We start from the raw sequence: 21010 nt of genomic DNA on the forward strand, positions 1-21010 counted from the left end.
CCCTCCGTTCCCCACCCAGGTGGCCAGAGGAGGTTTCCTGCTTAGCCATCTTTCATCCAGATTCATAGCCTCTCTGCTGAATCTGGATGAAAGATTCCCATTCACTCCAACCAACTGCAGTCTGTCTTCTCCTGGTCTTCTACTTCCAGTGAAGCTGTTCTCAGTGATGTCTCACTTTCCCTGCACACCGTCCCCGGACATTGCAAAATCCATATTCTGTTTAGTTTTCACCCCACCTAACCATTACGAGACACTAACGTGTTTGATACCCCTTCTTATTTTAAATATTCAGTGATTCTGGCCTCTTAAGTCCTCTAGGTTCTTGGATATCTTACTCTTCCCTAATACCTTTCTATAGGGTTTTTTTCTTACCTCCTTTCCTTGTCTTCTATTAGGTCTGTATCCCTGCTTTCCATTACTACCTCCATACTCATGACTCCCAAATACCTACTGTCAGCTTTCACTCCCTGCTCAAACTCTAGGACTGTGTCTTGCCAATGGGTTTCAGCCCCAGGCAAGTTCGCTATGGATTCAATGTGACCAACGAAGTTGACAGCAAACATTCTTGGGGGTGAAAGGGTTTATTACCCGGCTTGTTCTCCTGGCAGTAGGTAGAGCACTAACATCTCTGCCTCCCCCCAGACCACTGGGCCGAGCTCTCTATATAGCACAATAATGGCTTATTGCCTAAAGGTGTGGAAGTGGCAACCCAGCAACAGGCCAGTTACATCATCAGGTGGTGTAAGTTCAGTGAGGATGCTGGACATAGGAACCCCAACTTCCCCACAGACTAGATCTCCCAACTTTCTAACTTCTTCTGGGACATCTTACTGGGATTTTGAAATTTGAACATCTCCAAGTAAAACAAACTACATCTCACAACCCAATCTGCTTCTATTTCTCATCCGCCCTCTTAGTTAACGTCATCACTATTCCCTTTGCCTCCTAAACTGAAAACCTTGAAGGTATCTTCTGTCATATGCAATGTATCCTAAACTGTGCTGAGTGCTAAGAAAACAGAGACAAATTAAGACTGAGTTTCTGCTCTCAACCACTTAGCAGATATTAATTTAAACTCATTAACAAAGCATGACTGATGCAACCATAGAAATATTTATGGAAGAGATACAGAGCTAACCCAGAGAAAGAAATGACTAGTTTGTGGGGTAGTTTATAAACTGGAGTTCCAAAATCAAATTGGAGTTTGTCAAGCAGACAAAAAAGCAATTTAAGTAATTTGTCACATTGCATAAAATCATTGTTTCAATAAATATATATTGCTTACTTACATGTGCTGTAAGTCCTGGGTACTTGACAGACCCGTACCCATAGTGGTGAATAGCACTTTCCTACCATACCCAGCCTCAGAATTCTTCTGAATTCAGACCTCTAGGCAGCCACTGCTAATAGATCAAACTTGGCTTTTGAAATGAAGTCTAAAGTTTGCCTTTCTCTGTCTAGTCTCATCAATAGCATGAGTTTTAAAAACAATGATTATGGTGATGAAAATAATAATTAAACTAATAGACCCAAATAAACAAATTAGTGTAGGAACTTGAGTTTTGGCTAACCCTAACCCTTACCCCCCAAAATACAAGTTTTAGGGCCTGCTCTAGGTTACAGTGTGGCCAACGCTGGGGTTGGTGACTGTGCCTGAAGCATTATTTTAGGAGCTTATTTTTTCTTATTTGTGATGTTCTGTCTTCTCTCAGCTTGTGATCAGACTTGACCCTTAGAACCTCAGGTAGAATGGGCAGATAGAACAGAATGTTTCTGGGAGGAGGTTATCATGCTGACACTAGTTTAATTGAAGAATGATTTTTTTCTTTCTTAGTGCCAGGAATGGTCAGAGGAATCTCTGACCTTCTTCCACAGGCACCCTCACACATTTGCCAAGGACAACTTTTCATTGTCAAAATCTGAAATTTTAATTCATCTATTGGGTGTTCTTAACATGTCATTCTCCATGGACAGTGTGCTAGGTGCTGGCTGTTCTAGAAGGTTTTGTGCGTACCAGGAATGGGGAAAGTGGTTTCTGGATTATCCTTTTGATGTAAAACATTTATCTGACACCTTTGATCAAAGTTTTGTGGCTGTAGCTATATACTATCCAATTTAACTCACTTATAAATAATAGTGCCAATTGTCAAAGAATTGAAAAATTGTTATTCTGTCACAAAGAAAGGTCCATCACCTAGGGATTTTTCATATAACATTTGGAAAGTACAACAGATCAACATTTTTTTGGTAGTGGAGCATTTTATGTGGTTTTTAGAGACCTGAAGTATTTTTAAATGTCAGAAAGCTTTAAAACCCAAACAGGCTGTAGTCTCATTACAGAGCAGACTGGCTAGAATTCACAAATTGAAATATCCTGCTATAAAATTTATTGTAAACAAGAAACCGGGAAAAGGCATGTAGGTAATTCAATAAATATCAATTCCTGGGTTTCTAGTTTGTTAAACTCAAGGATGTTTGAAGTTACATAATTATACCCTGACTCATGTTATCAGATTCACAAATATATTTAATAAATTCTGTTTCTTCTCCTTGTCGCTCTGATTTTGGGAAGGGAACAGTGTAGACGTGTAGATTAAGTACTAATTCCTCCTCTACAGGGTCCTTGTCTCTCATCTCAGTTTCTCTCCTCTAAATTAGGGACATTTATGATTCTCATTCTCTGGCTTTTCATAAATATATGAAGATTACCTAATTAATTATTGGGCTATATCTAGATGGAATAAAATTTACTTGGGGAGTTATGTTTATTATTTCAGGCAATTTTAATTTTTTCTTTTAAAATAAAGTGACTTAGCAAGCACTTTATTTATTGGATATAATTTTATCCATTCTAAAGAATATTAAACATTTAAAATTGTTATAGAAAGGTTAGATAAAAGTGATAGAACTCATTGGAGTGAAGATTACATGATTTTCAAAACAGTAATGATATTACAATTGAATGCTGACATTTGATACTGTTGTATAAAATGTGTGACTTTGACAAACCTTCAGAGTTCAGTGTAAGGAATATGCCCTGACACTGACCTTCCTGTTAAGGATTTGGGTGTTACACAGTTCCTACTATAAGCTTCCAAGCCAATAATTATGCTGTCAGGTTTTACTTGCATTTTTCTTTCCGTCTGTTCTGGTGAGTTTAAAAAGTTCTTGGAGAGACAATCAGGAATCGACATGGAGAGACTTTGCACAGATTGTGAATAAACAAGTTGATTTCTCGGATGGAATAACATTTTCAGTTGGCTGTTTCTACTTCTAAGCAGGTAGATTGTTCTGTTTATACCTATATTAGATGGTCAGGGCCTGACCACTGAAAAAATAATAGATAGGATTTTAGTCATGATAACTGGCATAATAAAACAGCTCCAATAATAGTAATGGCATGCCCTTACATTTTATAGTACTTTATCATTACAAAATATTTTCATACATGTAAACATTTAAATTCACCTATTTAGAATGTAAATATAGTTCAGTAAATTATTAAACTTTTTGAAGATCTTTACCTTACCTTCTGAGAGTGGAAACAATGTCTTATTATTCTATCAAGTGATACCAGTCCAGATAACATTAAATTCTTAGAGTTCTTAGCTTCCAGCCTTAGCTCTTTGTCTTTCAGAAATAATACTTTATTCCCCAAATAACCAGTGTTCCTTCTGTATTGCCACAGATGGAAGGACTTTAACAAAAAGTCGTATTCTAACAGAAGATAGATAGGTTATTGTCATGTAGAATAACAATTTGTATGTTCCAAACCCACAAATAACAGACATTTATTCATGCTGGGTGTTCATCTCCCTTAGTAAAACTGGCAGAATAAAATTCATGTGATATAATAAGTATAAAATTCCTCAACCTACACACTGACAATTGACCCTCAAATGACTGTACCTGAAATGTTCAAGATGCCTAGAATTTGTGGTCAAGTTTATTGAGTTTTACCCTTTATGACTGTGGAATAATCATCCTTTTCAAAAGGGCAATTGGCCTCATCGAGAAATTCGGTCTTGCTATTTTAAGAACAAAGAAATCTAGTGTCAAATATAAACTGGCATGTTAATCCATGCTAACAAATAACAAATGGAAAAAAATGTAAATCTTAATATGTCCACAGCAACTTACCTATATTCAGCATTTCTGTAAAGAAGCATAATTTTAGAAGTAAAAATATTTAGTTGAAGCTTGGCTTAGAAAAACAGGCATTTCTTAAATTTCATAATCTTAATGATCATCAGCCACAAGTTATTTTGATACTCTAATATGCATTGTGATTATAAAGATTAAGCATTTAAAAATGAGGCCAACAAAATAGATGGAAAACTTTCTTTAAAAATCATCATAATAGGTGAGATTCATTTTCCATCCATCACTGCTTTTGTTTTGCTTTTCAGAGAGATACTAAGGGACATTTACATGGATGGCATGGTTGTTTTTGGGTGTTTTTGTTTTTACGTAAACTTTAAAAAGCTGGTGATATGCCAGCAATTGTCTTCATTCCCTGGCCTGGTTTGCACATGGCTCACCCTTGGAATTTCTGCTATTCCCAGTTGATTTGGTCCAAAGTGCTAATTCAGAAGTTCAAAATGAGGGAACAAAATGCAGGAGCATTTCCTCCAATTAAACAGATTTTCCTACAGTTCTATTGAAGGAGACCTGAAGCCCCCCACCCATTCTCCCCAGAGCATCTCTCTCTGGGTCCTGGAGCTCAGACCTCCTGCTTCAGCTTCACTCCCCAGAGCCTTTCTCCCTCCTCCACTCAGGCTCTTCGGATGCTAAGACCCCATCGTGGATCCAGGGAAGAGCCCCAGGCTCTGGGGGCCTCTGAGGTCTCCACCCTCAGGCATGTTTTATAAACAACTGAGGAGCTGTTAAACCTCTGGCAGGCTCTGCAGCCAGCATAAGGAAAGGGGGCGACGTGCGGGCTTGATGTCCGAAGCTGGAACTTAGGATGACTTTTGTTTAGGAGGCAGGGCCCTCATTCCTCTCCCCCGACTGCCCCGACCTCGCTGGCCTTCCGTCTGTCCTGTGCACCCACAGGTTTTCTCCAGACTCGGCATCTTTCCTCTCACTGTTCTCTCTGCTGGGAACTTCCTGGCCCTTAGCTTCTGTCTCGTCATTCAGATGTCACCCAGATGTCACTCCGCAGAGTGGCCTTCCACCCTGTGACGACACTCACTTTTGCTTTCTTCATAGCCCTTTCCCTGGTTGAGGCAATCGCATTCTTCGGTTTGGTTGTCCCATGTGCTATGTCCCTGCCACACTCCATGCCCACACTGAAATGCAAACCTCCCGAGAGTAGAGACCTTGCTCCTCTCTGTCCATGACAGTCACCCCTCTCTTAGGGGAGTGAGGCACCGTTGGTAGGTGGCCATCAATGTTGAATGAAAAATGAATGAGATGGATGACAGCATTTGGACTCTGCAGTAGCAGCATTTAGAGTCAGGGACTACAGGAATGAGCTTAGAAAGTTCTCCTGCCCATATAGGGTTTCCCTTTTCAAAATTTTCTTTGGTGATCAACTCTGGAACATAACTTTCCTTTGTTAAGGCTGGGGGTTAGCTCTACCTCTGTGATAACAGCGTGGATTAACAGATTCAGTCTATTCATTCAGACCAAAGAATAAGCAAATATTTTCTTCTTTAAAGAAACAGAGTTGAGACATTTGAGACGTTAGCTCCTTGGCAATCTCCATTTTAAAGTTATTTCCTCCTTCTATCCAAACAGCCTTTTCTTGCCTTCACACTAGTTTCCTTTGTCTCTGAGGTGCTGCAGTGGTTTTTCTGAAGTGCATACATTTGTCTTTGCTTGTTGTAGGCCTCCTAGTCAAGGCCTGCCTATTTCTTGCTGCATCTTCCTGATTATTCCTGTGGAGCTCCCATTTCTGTGGTCACATAGTACTAAAGTGAGGCTTTTTGGACTTTATCATACTCTAACTTACACTGCTCTCTTTATTAACCACATTAACAGGCAACATTTATTTAGAACTTGCCATCTGCCAGGCACTGCTGTACGTAGTAACTCCTGCTACTGTACAGCAGTCCTGTGATGTAGCTGCTCCTATTCTGACACACCACACCTGTCTGTATCTAATGGGTAAGGAGTCTGAGCCCTGAGAGGCTAACTGGCTCCAGATGATACGATGACCAAGTTGGGCAGGGCCAGGACCTGCATCTCGCTGCTGGCTCCCCATCTGCACAGGCACACGCCAGCTGGCCATTGGCTGAGCTCCTCCCTGTCCTTCTTTGCCTGGGTCCAGTCTGTGTCCTTCCACTGAGGACAGCCTCAGTACTTTAGTGATAATGATAAGAGGTAGGATAAAAACCCCAAAAAAGAAGATCTGGGATAATCAGTGTGAAAATACAAACTGAATTCTTTCATCGAAGAAATAATAATTTTCTAAATCTATCATATGGTTATACAATTTGCATTTTCTCACACTAGTTCTGAAAGTGTTGGCAGGACAGAAGGGGTAACAAAAGAGTAAAGAAATTTTGTTTACTGCCTGTTGAGTAACTTCTAGATAAAAGGAGCAGGCACTTTGGGTCAGGATCCCTACTGAGCATAAGGCAGGAGCTGCCAGGTGAGTGAACGCTTTGTGGAGGGCCTCTGATGGCGTGAAACCTGAGGGTGTTTCCACCAGTTAGTCCTGGTGACATTGTTACCTAAGAAAGTACAACACCTGAACAGAGAAGGTCACGGTTGGCACCATGCAATCTGTGTTTATGTTATTGATGTATTGTTTAAAATGTCTTCTTTTCTAGAATACTGCACCCCACCCCAAAACAAAACCAAAATCAACAAATAATGAAAAATTAGTAAAAGTATTTGCAATACATATGACATGCTGGGCTAATTTCTTTACCAGACAAGGGGCTCATATGTGTATCAATACAGTATATAATACTGTATGTCAATCAATCAACAGTAACAACCCAAAAGGAGAAAATAAGTAAAGAATATGAATGGTCAGTTTAAAGGGAAGTACAATGGCCAAGAAAGATGGCGTGATTAATGAAGACAGAAAATAAATTAAGGGAGTATTTTCATTTGTTAATTGGAAACAATTTAAACAGTTGATCTTATCTAGTGATGGTGAGAAGTTGTCACACTATTGGAAGGAGTGTAGATTGGCAAAGGATTTTTCATAGTTTTAGTTCTGTTTATATAACAAATGCAGCTGTAACTATCAGAAAAGCATATTGCATCTTCTTTTATAAAAGTTAAAAGTTGGAAGTAACCTAAAAGTACACTATTAGGAACATTGGTGTTATAGTGACCGGTTCAATAGGATGCAATGTAGCCATTAAAAAGAGCAAGTCAAATGTCAATGATATGGAACAGTGCTGCAGGGATGTTACTTATGGTTGAGCATATTTGAATAAAATAGTTTAAGCATGTAGTAGCAAACAGCACATGTATAAGTATGCAGACGTCTATGCTTTTATGTGCATGGGCTATACATGAAACTGCTTATGGTTATTAGCTCTAGAAAGGGGGACTATGATGGGAGATAAGTCTACATTTCTTACTTAGTCTTTTGAACTAGTTGAAACTTTTACTTTAATCATATTTACTTTTAAAGAAAAACCTGATTTAGTGTATGTCTAATGCATCTGACCAAAGAAGAATGTTTCAGCATTTTTAAAAAATCACTTAATCTGAAAAATTAGATATCTTTCCTTGTGGTCCATGTTCCTGGCATGTTGTCATTCCTGTTAGAAATAGAGGTTTTCCTTTTTATAAATTGTAAACACCACGCATTCTTGCCAACCTCCTCAATGACTCGCTCCCACCGCTGGATGGTTCCGGAGGGTTCCTTTTCTGCTGTATTACCTTTGGCAACTGACTTGTAGCAGGAAATTCCACATACTCCCTGAAGTTATGAGCCTTGTTCTCTTGTTCATAGTTTTGGATTTATATGATTTGGGATAATTTATATATAGCTCAACAGTAAAAAGCATATTTAAATATGTACCCCTTGTCAGAAGTTGTCTGATCTGCCTGAGAGACAGTGAGGTCTAAATCACAGAATCTGCAGTGGATTTGGGGTCCCCCTGAATCCTGTATTCTCTTCTATGTTGTACAGAAAGTAACATTGCACAGAATACCAGATTCCAGGGCTTTTTATAAAGAGCCAAAGGACAAAAATGGTTTTAATTAAGGAAGAGAATTGAGCACTGAAAATAAGAAAAAGAGAACTACAAAAAGTAAGGGTGCATGTGTTTGGAGGGGCTGCTTTGTGGCCTGCGACCCTTGCCCACTTGAGGAATCAGCAACCCTGACGGCGTGTCTAAGTCTAGCCGCCGACCCGCTGCTCCCCTGCCTCCTTGTGCAGGCAGAGCTGAATTCAGTTGAGACTTGCCAATAGACCAGATGTGTGCGAGTCTGCCAGATTTAGCTGAGCAAGTGGTGCAGTGGACTGAGAAAGTCCCCAGTAACATATTCTTTCCCTGCTTGTGGCACCTTTATTACGGAACCCAAATGGTTGGAGGAGAAGAAGGGAAGTGGATAAGGAGGCTGAGAACAAGGGAAGCATTTTCTCATGCTGCTTCTGCCTTCTGTAAGGGGACAAAGTGTGGTTGAAGGCCAGACGTAGATGACCAAGTGGCAGAAAAGAAATAGTCTTCTCTGTGAAAGATATCTCAGTCCCAAAGGCCATATTGGCCAGCTGGCAAAAGGAAGTCTGCTGCATGAAAATATTTAGAAAACAAACCCAGTAACTTTCATATAAAAATCTACTTCTCTTTCATCTTTGTATCTTGGTTGTTGATTTCCCATTTATAATTTGCCTTAATGACCCATTGTGTCTTTTACCTGGAAGAAAGAAAAAAAGAACAAAGAAAAAGAATGAATTGTCTGACCTATTTAGTGTTGAAGGGTAGAAGCATCTCCTTGTCACAGAGGCAAAAATAAACAAATGAAAGCCCGCCACAAAAGCAAATCAAGTGACTAATTTGCTGTGATCGTGTTAGAAACACTGGACTTCCCCCGTTGCACACACACCCCGGACACACCCTGGAAGCCTCTGGCCCCTCCGGTGTTGTGCTGGAATCTTAGTCCAGCCTGAGAGCCCATCCAGCCTTGCTATGCCTCAAAGGAAGCAACTGGCTAATTGTTTTCAAATTAACTGCTGCTTGAACAAGGACACCCAGAGGAATAGTCCGCACTGGAGATTGCAAAATTCTTCCAACCAGTCAGGCCCCATCATCAGCATAACAGCTGATGGCCCTTCTGCTGAAAGACCGACAGTCATCAGAAAGGTGCTTATGGAGAGTGGAAAGGACGGCTGCCAGCCGGAAGCCTGGCAAGGACATTTCCTGCCCTCCCCAGAGGTACCCAGGTCAACAGATGCGGCCTTCCTGACAGCTCAGCACCACGTTGGCTGCCCAGCTTTCCAAATGGACCACAGAAGCAGTGTGGAAAGTGGCATGGGCTCATGGTGCAGCTCTCACGGAAGGGACCCCCTCCAGCTCTGCTCATTATGATTTCACACCATGGGATACTGGGACTAGATCTGCTTCAGCTTCGTAAGACAGGAGTGGGTGTGAGTGTGGAAGATGCCAGTTCTAGTAAGCAGCGTAGGCCCTATTAGCTATGACCTCCTAACCAACAAATTCCCTATATCTTGCTTCTCACCATTGCTGTTTTTTCTACTTTGAGCCACAAATGAATCTTCTGCTTTCAGCCCAACTCCTTAAGCTGTTGGAACTTGGCAGGTTTAACTAGAAGGTGTCTTAGGTTGTCCTTGCCAGTGGCAGGTGAGGTCAGAGTAGGGAGTGCTATTTCTAGGACAGCGTGAAGCTCCTGAACTTGCATGACACCAGATTCCATTCAGAAGCAGATCAGTCAAAGCCACCACACTTCAGATCTCTGCCCCCTTTGCCCCTTCCAACATGCCAGACGACAGACTAGGAAGGCCTCTCTAGTACACTCGTTACTGTTTCTGTCAGGGAGTTTCTTCTACCAGAACCATCCTCCCAATGCCCCTTCCTTGAAATACGGCTTGTCCTAGATCTTCTGAAACACATTTTCTATGGTAAGCAGGCTCCAGATAGCCTCAAGCTTCTTTCTAGAATTCCCCCACCCCTGCCATGTCTGTCCATAAATGAAAATGTGCCTCTTATAAAGAATATATCCTTTCTTTACAATCCTTGCACCCCAAATGCTCCTGGACTTGGAGGTGGTACGAGCATGTTCCTGACTCCACTTCTTCTCCTACCTTTAGTAGAAAGCCTCCCCCTTGAGGCTCATGCAGTCCTGCTACTGTCCTTCCTATTCGTTGGGCTGGGACTCTCCTACCCTCACCCACCATGGAGCTGCAGGGTGTTAGCCTCTCTTGCTTCACGCTGTATTGTGTGTTTCACCTGCCTTTCCCACTGATTAGAATATTTATCATTTTTCACCTACTCAAATCCTGTCTAGCTCAGGTCTTTCAGCCTTTCCTCTGGTCCCTTCCCTGAAAACTCTACTAGTGGAGATTTCCTCAGATCTTAACTGCAGCCCTTATTTGGCACATAATTATCATGAACAGTGTCTGTGACAATCAGCTTTAATTTTGGATTACAATTTAAAGCTTGTAATGCCATTTGACTTTGTAAGTGTTGTGTGCCTCACATACCCACTTAGATTATCAAATTCTTTGAGGATAGAACCTTTCCCAGAAACTTTCTTGGATATAATTATCATCAAACCTTTGTCTGATATTTAAGTGTGTGAAAAAAGTTTCTTGAGAGAAAGAATGAATCAATCAATCATGAGTAAACATTTTAAGATGTTTGGGAGCCTTGCCTTCTTTTGTTGCTGGCTGGCCAGCTGTGACTTTATAAACAAATTTTCTGGTGTGACCTCTTAGTTCTCAGCTTTCACGTGCTGTGAGGGTTGAGAGAGCTGTAGTAAAGTCATCTGAGCTTGTAAGAAAAAAAAAATTAATTAAACATTGTAAGTACAAAGTGGAAGTTGGAGAGTTAAAATAGTGTCTGCATTTACTATCATCTCCATAAATAAGAAAACATAGTGTCCTTAGAAAGCCTAATGTTCTCTGCACTGATTGCTACAAAATGTTTATTTTGTTTTTTGCCACATATAGGAAAAGCAAAATAATTAGTTCTAGAGTTAAAACAATTGGATGACTAAGCATAGTAACTATATTTAATTGCATGCTTGTTTTCCTAGAAGCAACATCAAAAAGAATGGGAGAAGTTAAGAGTTCAGGAGAAAATACTATTATTTATGCCTCCTGATACAGTTAGAGCTCACCACGGGACACTTTTTATTATGCTTTGAATGTCCATTGGCATCAAAGTGCTTTTCATTTTAGGAAACCATCCCCAAAGAAGAGTATTGTAAATAAGAGGAGATTTGGGAAGATTGAAAACTGTTAAATAAAGAAGGGGGTAGGTTATAACTGTTGAACCGTCCTCTCCTTTGATCTCTCTGCTCTATGCTATCTCTATAAAACAGTATGCCATCCCGAGCTGCAGTGGAGCAGATTCATAAATATTTACCAGTAGCAAATTATAAATGTGCAGCCCAGAGAGTAGCAGCGTTGTCTTTCTTCTTTTCTTCCTGCACTAATGATTCAAGAACTCTTAACACATCCAGAATTTGGAGACTGGTTTTGTAACTTGTCATTTCCTTTGTATACCAATTAAGTCTTTGTAATTTAAATGGGAATTTTATTTTCTAATTTGAAAGCTTCCATGTAGGTGGACTGAGATTTTTCTCCATCCTGTGTTGGGGCTTTGATATAATGATTTATTAAGGTGCTAGGAGAAATATTGATCTGCTAATAGCTTCTGCCCTGCCACATAATGTTTTACATTTTACTCTGCTGAAAGACCATATTCCCTTTTCGACATCTGATTGACCTTAAATGCTTTGGCCTTTCCTCTGCAATTATCTCACTTACCAAAGCACTGGGTAAAAGTCAAGTATTTATAGACTAATTAGTGAAGTCAACATGTCTAAATAGAGTACTTCATACAATACAAAGAAGAATTGTACACTACTGTGAAGTTAGCCAAGTTAGGTACAAGGCTAAGCAGCAAGGGTTGAGAACACCAGTGGTTGAGGACACATTAATGGCAGTTGTCTTTTGTGTGATTATTAGGACATAGCTAAGGGGATGTTGTAATAACAGCACTTTTCTTCTATAGCTTCTCTCCTTGACCTTAACTTCTTTTTACTTATGAAGGCTTTGGGATATTAATAGGTTCTGAGTTTATTTTGCATTCATTTTTTAGAGTTTATTATCTCAAGAGACCTATGGACAGGAATATATTATTATTTTACTATTTTTGATTGTAAATGGGATTGTTTTATCTCTTTCACATAGTCTGTTGTTAGTGTATAGAAATGCAAATAATTTTTGTATGTTGATTTTGTATTCTGTAACTTTACAGAATTCATTAATTAGTTCCAACAATTTTTGGTGAAATCCTTTTTTTAAAATCATTTACAATTACATAAGGGCCAGTGAAGGGTTCTTTCTGAGATAAATGTAGGCAAAATAGTATTGCATCCCAGAGTACTGTTAAGTTAGTAACGTTCCTTCCTATTTTAGCCTGTGTTGTTCTGTCTGATCTAGATGTGTAGCTGGATCCTGAGTATACCTGCCTTTATCATCCCATATACATTTGGAAAGGATGGAAAAATCTCTCTGGAATTTCCAAAGGAGTTTATGGAATCTCTTTGGAAATAACAAAGAATGTCTCATTATCCAGGGCTCACTTGTAATTATTTATAATTTCCCCAAGTAGCTTTAGTTCATTTGGAAAGATACTTCGTACTTTCCGACAATATTCTAGGTCTAGAATGGAAACAACAACACGAACCAATACTTCAATATATCTGCCTTAAGTGAGCCTCACTGTGACTGATTCATGCTCTGCTTTCTGTTTGCTCATTATCCTGTACTTCCTTCAATCCCTCTACTTGTCATTATCTGCAGGAACTAACAATTTGTAAAACCAGAAACCAAAGCAAAATTAAATGGTATAAATGACATCAAAAAGGAAGGAAGCAGAGACCTTTAAGTGAGCCACTTTGGTGAGTACTTCAACCCAGTGAAGCATGGACTTTCTTTTCAGACGTTGTCATCAGGGCAGCCAAGTGTCAAGCCTGGTCTGTCTTATGGGATAATATTTTTGGTTGGTTGGTGGTGTTTTGAGAAATTAAAATAGTTGGGGAATGGTGGTAGTCCTACGTTCAGTACTAACTTTTACTAACATTCAATACCAATTCCTTCACAGACTTCAATGCAAACTTCCCCAGCTCAGTATATAGATGTTGCAATCACATCTGTGAAATCTGAAGCCAAATAATAATATTTATGTTCACTTCTGTTGCCCTCTTTCATTTTTGTCCACCTTACCCACATCCTGGTGCCCTCTCTCACCTATTTTTAGGTGCCCATGGTATCCTTAGGTTGTCTCTGACTGCCCCAAATTCCTACTTTATTTCAGAACTCCCATCCCTTCACCTGCTCACCTAAAAAATACCCCAGGCTCCAAAATTACCTTTTCTCAGTGTTGTTATAAACTCTCCCCCTTTTTTTTCTCTTCTTACAGCTAGCTAAGTTAGGAAAAAATAATATGACTAAACTAATTTGCAAAAAGGTGTCCTTAACCCATGAAGCCCCTTCCTTAATTCCCCTATGGAAGTTTCCCTTTTAAAGGCGAATGAAAGTCTTCAAATATACTATTCATTTGGATAAAATAGACAATAATTTATTCATGCATTAGTTTAACAGATAACTGAGTACTAGTCTTACCTTCACGTGTTAAGGTGAATAAAGCTCTGTGCGATACAGCCTCTGGGAGTGTCAGTCCTGGACTTTAAATTAGGACATTGGCTGAACCTTTATGGCAGGCTTGTCTTGATTCTGCTGTTTGTACCCAGGAGTGGTCATAATCCTACCTCTGCCTGCCTTGTAGGCAACAGCAATTCAGAGCAAGTGGGAGGAGGCAGAACATTACAGAGATGAGAGGGAGCAGCTAAGGCATGGAGATGCAGCGGGAAATAATGGGAGGAGGAGGTCTAGCTGGAAGAGTGAATTGTTTTATCTTCAGGTCTCTTCTGATCCTAAAATTCTGTGTAAATGAGAAGGAAAAAGGGAGGAAAAAACATGTAGAAGGAAAGAGGAAGGAGGATGTTCTGGGAATACAGTGGAAGGCTGCATTTTTTTTAGTTAAAGTCCTCCAGGTTAATACGTGTATTACAATATGCTGTTTACCTCCTTAGAGCAGAGGTGAGCCCTTCTCTGTGGCTTCTAGGAATTAAAAAAATCAGTAGGTATGCAGCCTCCCTGGCATGCCGCTTTCATGACATCAGAGAACGTCTCCCATGGTGAGGTTGAGGCTGTCAATAAATACTTCAGCATTTTCTTTCCTACGCCGGAACCCTCAAACAGGGTTGCTAAGAGATCAGAAATCTCCCAGGGTGGCAGGGCTAAAGGTCCCTGCTTCTTCCTGGTGGAGTTTGGAGACGGCTCAGGCACCAAAGCATCAGATAGAGACCAGGACCTGCCAGCAGGACACTAAAATACAGCAAGGCTCAGAACACACCCCCACTCCTTACAAAATGAATGTTTTCCAACCCGAAGAAGCCAGCGGAGGTGGGGGTGGATTGAAGTGGTTGTGAGGAGAATTTGCACCCATGAACTTACTGTATGCACACTCAGTCAAAGCAGTTTCATCTGGTGTGAGTTGCTGTCCACGCAGAGCAGTGTCGGACCCATCCTTTAGTGCCCTGGCTGAGAGTACCCGTAGAAGGAGAGAGCTGGAAGGAAGCCCCTTGGGGACAGGGCAGCTCTGTGGGCAGCTGTGCCATCATGATATTATGTGCAATTGAAATGGTGGTAAGATACCAAATGCTTTTTGCTTTGCAGTAGTCCTATTGTCAAATGTAATTGTCAACTGCTGCAGCTTATTAAACTTAAGACTATCAAATTTGACTAAATTGTAATGTACCTTTTAAGATTAAATAAATGCTTTTGGTATATAAAGGTTTGCAGTTTTAAAAGTTCAGTAACTTACTGGAGCAGAAATATGTCATGTAGTTTTAAAAGGTGAATAGTCCCCCAAACTTGACTTAATTGCTCTGTTTTGCAGCCTCATCATAGACAGATGTCAGCTATGTTCTGTGTTAGGTGTGTCATGCTTGGAGAAGGATTGGAGAAACCATTTCTTTAGGAGATAGCATCTGCAATTTTATTTTAAAGAGCCAAGTGAAATTAAATTTAGGATCATGTCTGTTTAAGAGTTATCTGAAGTATTTTTTTAAAAAACCTCTTGGGTTATTAGAGTATTTGAATGATGTTTCTGGGATAAAGCATGATTACACTAGGAATTTACTCACTAAATATGTGATGCTTATCAAAACTTTTGAACAATTAAGAGGCATATTTTATGATATAAAACCCTTGCCTTAATAGCATAAAATGGTGATTTAAATGACTGTTGTACTGTCTCAAAAAGTGCATCAGACCAAAATGATTAACTTTCTTCTTTATACAATACAAAGTGCCACTCTTTAGGTATGTACAAGTATACTGAATATAGCTTTTAGAATCTCTCAAGGAGGAGGAGAATTGTATTTTTTAAGCACATTAATGTGGGAAGGTTACTTAGCCTTTCTAAGGCCCAACTTGTCCTGTATAGGCTGGCCAGTAATAATTTCACTCTCAGAGCTTTTGTGGTGGTGAACTGTGGCTCTGAGCAGTGGAATCACACCTTATCCCAAGCAGGGATTAGATGTGCATTAACTGCAATCAGACGCAAGATGAGAAAGATGTGCAGGCAAAACTCCTCAAATGCCCCTAAATTTCCCATAGCAACAACAAATGGGGTTCTCTGCCTACTTGCACCGTCTCCTGGGCAGCCCTGCAGCCTCTCATCCCTCCAGCTGAGACCTGACTACCAGTGGTGAACTCTGGGGGAGAAAGCTGTGTCACAGGAAATCTGGCACATGGTGGGGCTCCACCTGCGGGTGAGACACCGAGTACCGTGCCTTCCACAGCTAGTGTTAGTTTCCCTTGCCCTTCCTCTAGTGCCTTGGTATCACTCTTCCTGGACCAGTGGGATCTGGCTGTGGGTTTCAGTGCAGCTTTAAGGCCTCGATCCCAAGAGTTCAACTTGAAGTGGGTGGTTCTGAAGCCTGAGAAGTTGGAACTGGGTTGCTGTGAGATAATACTCATTCTCATCAGTTACTGAAGCGGAGACATATAGGAATTAGACTCAGAGCTTATATACATTTGCAAGATGCAGAGACATATACTCTGGAATCCACCTATGCAGTTTTAAGTAATGGTAAATTTAAGCGATGCTAAAAATAACATCTGAAAAAGCATGCATTGCTGTTCCATAGGCTATTTTTACGTGAAGTATCTTTGATCCTAGTGAAACACAAAACTTCTGTTTTTGTGAAGTCAAAATAGGAACTCGAGTTATAGACAAAAGTTATTTTACTAGGTTTTAGTTGAATAGAGAGACAAGCACTTCTTACTGAATTATTTAAAAATACTTTATTTAGCATTTAATGTTTTGCTATTCTTTTCCAAATTTGGGCTTTTCTCACTGGGTAAAATTGAATTTCTTAGTTACTGAATTTTCAAATTTCCATTTATAAGATAGAGACATTAAAGATGGAAGCTTCACTAGAGACCGTTTCTTTTTTATTTCAGAATAAATTCAGTGTGAGTGATATTACAGTGGACTGATTGAGACACCGTGAGAGAGAAGAACTGTCCCTGTCAACAACAGTCTAATTCCATAAATTTTTACTATTTTGTGCCAATGATTGTCCTAGACAACAAAGATAAAAAGCCTCTTGGGGATTTGTTATATTTAAGATGAACACATAAACAGAACATTTCAAAAAGTGTGGTAAATTCAGCAATAGAGGGAAGCACATGAGTCTGTAGGAAGAGCAGAAAGGGCTCTCCAAACCAAAGGGTGAGTCTGGGGAGAGATTGGGTGGGGTTTTTTTTTTTTGCACTTTTGTTTGTTTTTATTGAGATATAATTTACATAAACACTGTGTTAAGGTCTACAGTGTGTTGAGTGATACATTTATATATTGCAATATGATTGCCACTATACTGTTAGCTAACAACTGTAGTAGATCACATAAGTATCATTTATTGTTTTATGGTGAGAACAATTAAAACCTAGTCTCTTAGTAACTTTGAAGTTTATCATACAATCTTGTTGACCATAATCCCTATGCTGTGCATTAGATCTTCAGCATTTGTTTATCTATAGGTTGTAAGTAGATAAACATCTCCCCAATTCCCCCACCCCATGGTGATTGCCTATCTACTCACTGTATAAATTCAGCATTTTTAGATTCCATATATAAATGAGATCATATGGTATTTGTCATTCTGTGTCTGACTTACCTTGCTTAGCACTATGCCCTCAAGGGCTATCCACATTGTCACAAACGACAGGATTTCTTTCTTTCTCATGGCTGAATAATATTCCATTTATATATGTATTACATCTTTATCCATCCATCTATTGATAGACACTTAGGTTGTTTCCATATTTTGGCTATTGTGAATAATGCTTTAATGAACAAGAGATTGCAGATGTCTTTTTAATATCCTGATTTCACTTGGTTAACCATTTTAAAGTGAAGGAGTTTGGGGAGAGTTTTTGTAGAAGGGACTATTTGAAGTAACTGCACCTTAAGGTTTTCATTTGGGAACCTGGTCTCTTCCTAACCTGTGAAATTCCGGTGGTGCTGACATCACTCCCCAGCTGCAGGGTGGGAGGGCAGGCCCCTGGGGTTTCTGTCATTCTGACAGCACTTGGGGTTTCCGACCTCTCTCTCTTCTTGGGTTTGCAGTGATATCTCAGCACCAGAGATCCCCACTTCAGGGACCTCTAAAGGGATCATCTCTTCTTTAGTCTCACTGTAGGTTTTGTGAGCTATCTGAAGATCTGCAGATATATTAGGGAGAACACAGTTTTATAATGTCTGATCATTGTTGTTAACACAAACTAGTGATTTCAAATAGTAACAGTTCCTGAGTTGTTTGCTCACCGTTATTTTGAAGGAAAGCATTCTCTTTTGGCCTTCAAAGCAATATTGCACCTGTGTTTGTCTTGTCTAGTGATTACTTAGCAGGTGCACTTTCAGATGTTTCTCCTTGATGTCTTTATCAGTTACCTTTTTCAGTCAAAGATAACTATTATCTTCATGCAGCATTAATGAATTTTTTAAAAATTTGCTTCCCTTATACACTTATCTTGTCATTTATCTGGCAGAACAGATTCAGTTAATGTGTTCTTCCGCAGGCTGTCTGGCTGTTTGAAACTACTTAATTTCTATACTTTTGTCTCCAGTTTGTTTTCCTTTAAGCAAACCAAAGCAGATCTAGACTTAAGAACATTAATTTGACCAAAGTAGTTGATTGTGATAGGGAAATCTTTTCTCAGGGAAACAAAGTACAGACCTTACTCTACAGCCTTATTCCCCAGTTGGTCTATGGACCTAGCTCGAGTGGGGTTCTTGGAGGTAACTGTGATCCAATCTGGAGGAAAGAGGATGGGCTAGGCCTGCCTCTCATATGGTTTAATGGTTGGCTGAGCCAGCTTAACAAACAATGAGCTTGCAAGCCGTGGTGAAACAATAAGCCTTGATTGGTCCAAAGGGAGATGCTGACAACTCGTATGGGAAGAAAGGCATTTTAGTCTAGCCTGCATTATCCATGTCTAAGATAGTTTGCAGAAGGCACTTATTTCCAGGGAATCCAATATGACAACAGAACTCAGGGATATTGTGAGAAGGATGACTTAGATTCATTTGTACAGTTATGACTATTTTCTGGTTCCTGTTTCTTGCTGTTCAAGTCATTGCAAAGTATAAGAATGGGAAATGAGAATGTGATAGTAGCTGAGAGGTCTTTTTTTTAAAATAATAAGTTCATTAAGATGTAAACAATTTGTCATCAAAGTTCAGGCTTGAATGAACCACAAATAATGTTAAAGCAGAAACTAGTGGTGTGGAGAACTTATCTCTGTGCTGTTGATTTTGCAGAGGCCTGAAACGCATGGGTCTTTAGAAGGTGGTGAGCTGGACACATGCAAGGAGGAGGAAAAGGATATTTCCTTTGTTTTAGGTCCCTTCTAGTGGTTTCCCTTTGCTATTAGAATGACATAGAAACTCCCTTCCGCCATCCACAATCCCCTGTGGAATCTGACCCTGCTGCCCTGTGGCCTCTTTCTCATACCATTTGGCTGTTGCTCACCAGGCACCAAGCATTCAGGCTAAGCTTATCCTCCACAGCCACGGAGGGAATTTGCATCTGCTCCCTGGGGTGCTCTTGGCCAGAGCTGGAGCCTAGTGGTCCTTCTGACCCTTTAACTTTAAGCTTGACTGCCAGCTCCTCCAAGAGGCTTCTCTAAACCTACCTAAAATTGCCTCCCCTCCAAAGCAGTTACTCTATCCAGTGATATGTTTGCCTTCTTCATAGCACTTACAATTACTGGAAATTATTTTTAGCTTGTCTATTTTCTTTCTCTTCCTACTAGGAAAAAAAATGCTTCATGAGGATGGGACCTTCTTCAACACTGTATTCCCAGCACTTAAATGTTGTCTGGCACAGTATAGGGACTCAGTTAAAAATGAACACTTGAATTTTCTAGACATTCAAATCTGACCCATTATTATGTATGTATCGAACACCAACAGTTCTATTGCCCCTCGCTATTATGGGAAAAACTTCAATCAAATGAAATAGCACCCTACCTTCCTCGCTTCCAACCTGCGCCTATCCGAGGTCCCTGTAACTCAGACAAGTTGGCTGGTTTTATTGGGTGAAAAAGGAGAAAGGACAGTGTATGCTAACAGACATGTATTCTTACATGGAGGTGACCCCATCCTCCAAAACATCTTTTTGACACAAACAGCCATGGCCCTCTTCTCACCCCCAGGGAACATGCACTCTGTGACACAGCATAGACATCAATTGTTAAAAATCAACAAGTCCCTGAAAGTTTCTTGCCATTTCTTGATCATAAACTTTGGATTTGTTTTATGAAGTGTATAATCCTGTAACCTGACAAAAAAAGCAGGAAGAGGAGCAGGTTCTGGGAAGGCCTGGCATTCGCAGCTGACCTTCACAGAGACTGGGGCCCCACAGCCCAGGCCGCTGACTGAGGCTCTTCACAGGTCCCACTTCATCCACTTCATCCCTCCCCTGCCCGACATTTCCTCCTCCTCTGGAGCCTCTTATCTATGTGCATAAGAGAAGAAACAGAAAGAAACTTGACAAAAAAGATTGTATTTGTGAGGCAATTTAATGGAAGAATAGACAGCAAATGCCACCCTAGGGTCAGCTGGAAAGGCTAGAGGTACGAGAATTGTATTTTCACTTTTACTTTGAAGATGGTGGGCTGGGAACACTCAGTAGCTTCATACGCCTAGGGGTCCTGTGGAGATGATTGTCAGTTTACTGGGACACATACGGCCTGTTTGATTGGGAGGCACTGACATTCGGTTTTAGTGGTATGTGGAATTCTTTTGAGATGGCAAAGAAACATTGTTGAACATCACGCTCTCCTCCCTCAGACCCAGCTTTACGGCCACGAGATGGGGGGCTGCTGGAGGGGTCACCTGGGCAGGTGCTCTGAGATGCCCCGTCATCTCACGGGCTAAGGATTTAGAGGACAGAACAGTGCCCGCAGATTTAGAGTCTGAGGGGAAGTGTGTATAGATGGGAGCAGAAGAAAGGAAGTTTTGAAAAGAGAAACATGTTCTGGCCTCTATTCAATATGGCTTTTATAGGCTTGCTTCAGAGCAAAACAATTGTTTTCTATCTTACTGACTTGCTTTCTTTTGAAGATAAGCACAAATATCACCCACTCCTCAGTCTAGCCGCTCTGCTTGTCTTGACCAGCAGATGCTTTTAATTACTGGCTTCTTCCCCGAGCAGAGAGACACGTTAAATTCCTGTTGGGGAAGAGGAAGCTTACCTGATGGAACTT

The 21010-nt window shown here is 40.3% G+C and overlaps 1 protein-coding gene across 13 annotated transcripts in view; it reads left to right on the forward strand.

The window, feature by feature from the left end:
• The window catches only part of ENOX1 (ecto-NOX disulfide-thiol exchanger 1), a 572438-nt gene that overhangs the window by 221271 nt on the left and 330157 nt on the right, over positions 1-21010 (forward strand). For 6 of the 13 annotated variants that reach the window (XM_057494467.1, XM_057494476.1, XM_057494470.1 and 3 more), the window contains one exon: positions 12968-13065. The exons of 6 other annotated variants lie outside the window; for them this stretch is intronic. The gene's annotated coding sequence lies outside the window, so the exon portion shown is untranslated. Of the gene's footprint in view, positions 1-11113; positions 11412-12967; positions 13066-21010 lie in introns of those variants that run through there. One more of the 13 variants, XM_036932416.2, reaches the window with a different exon arrangement.

The sequence above is a fragment of the Manis pentadactyla genome, chromosome 17 (assembly GCF_030020395.1).
Source record: "Manis pentadactyla isolate mManPen7 chromosome 17, mManPen7.hap1, whole genome shotgun sequence".
Lineage (NCBI taxonomy): Eukaryota > Metazoa > Chordata > Mammalia > Pholidota > Manidae > Manis > Manis pentadactyla.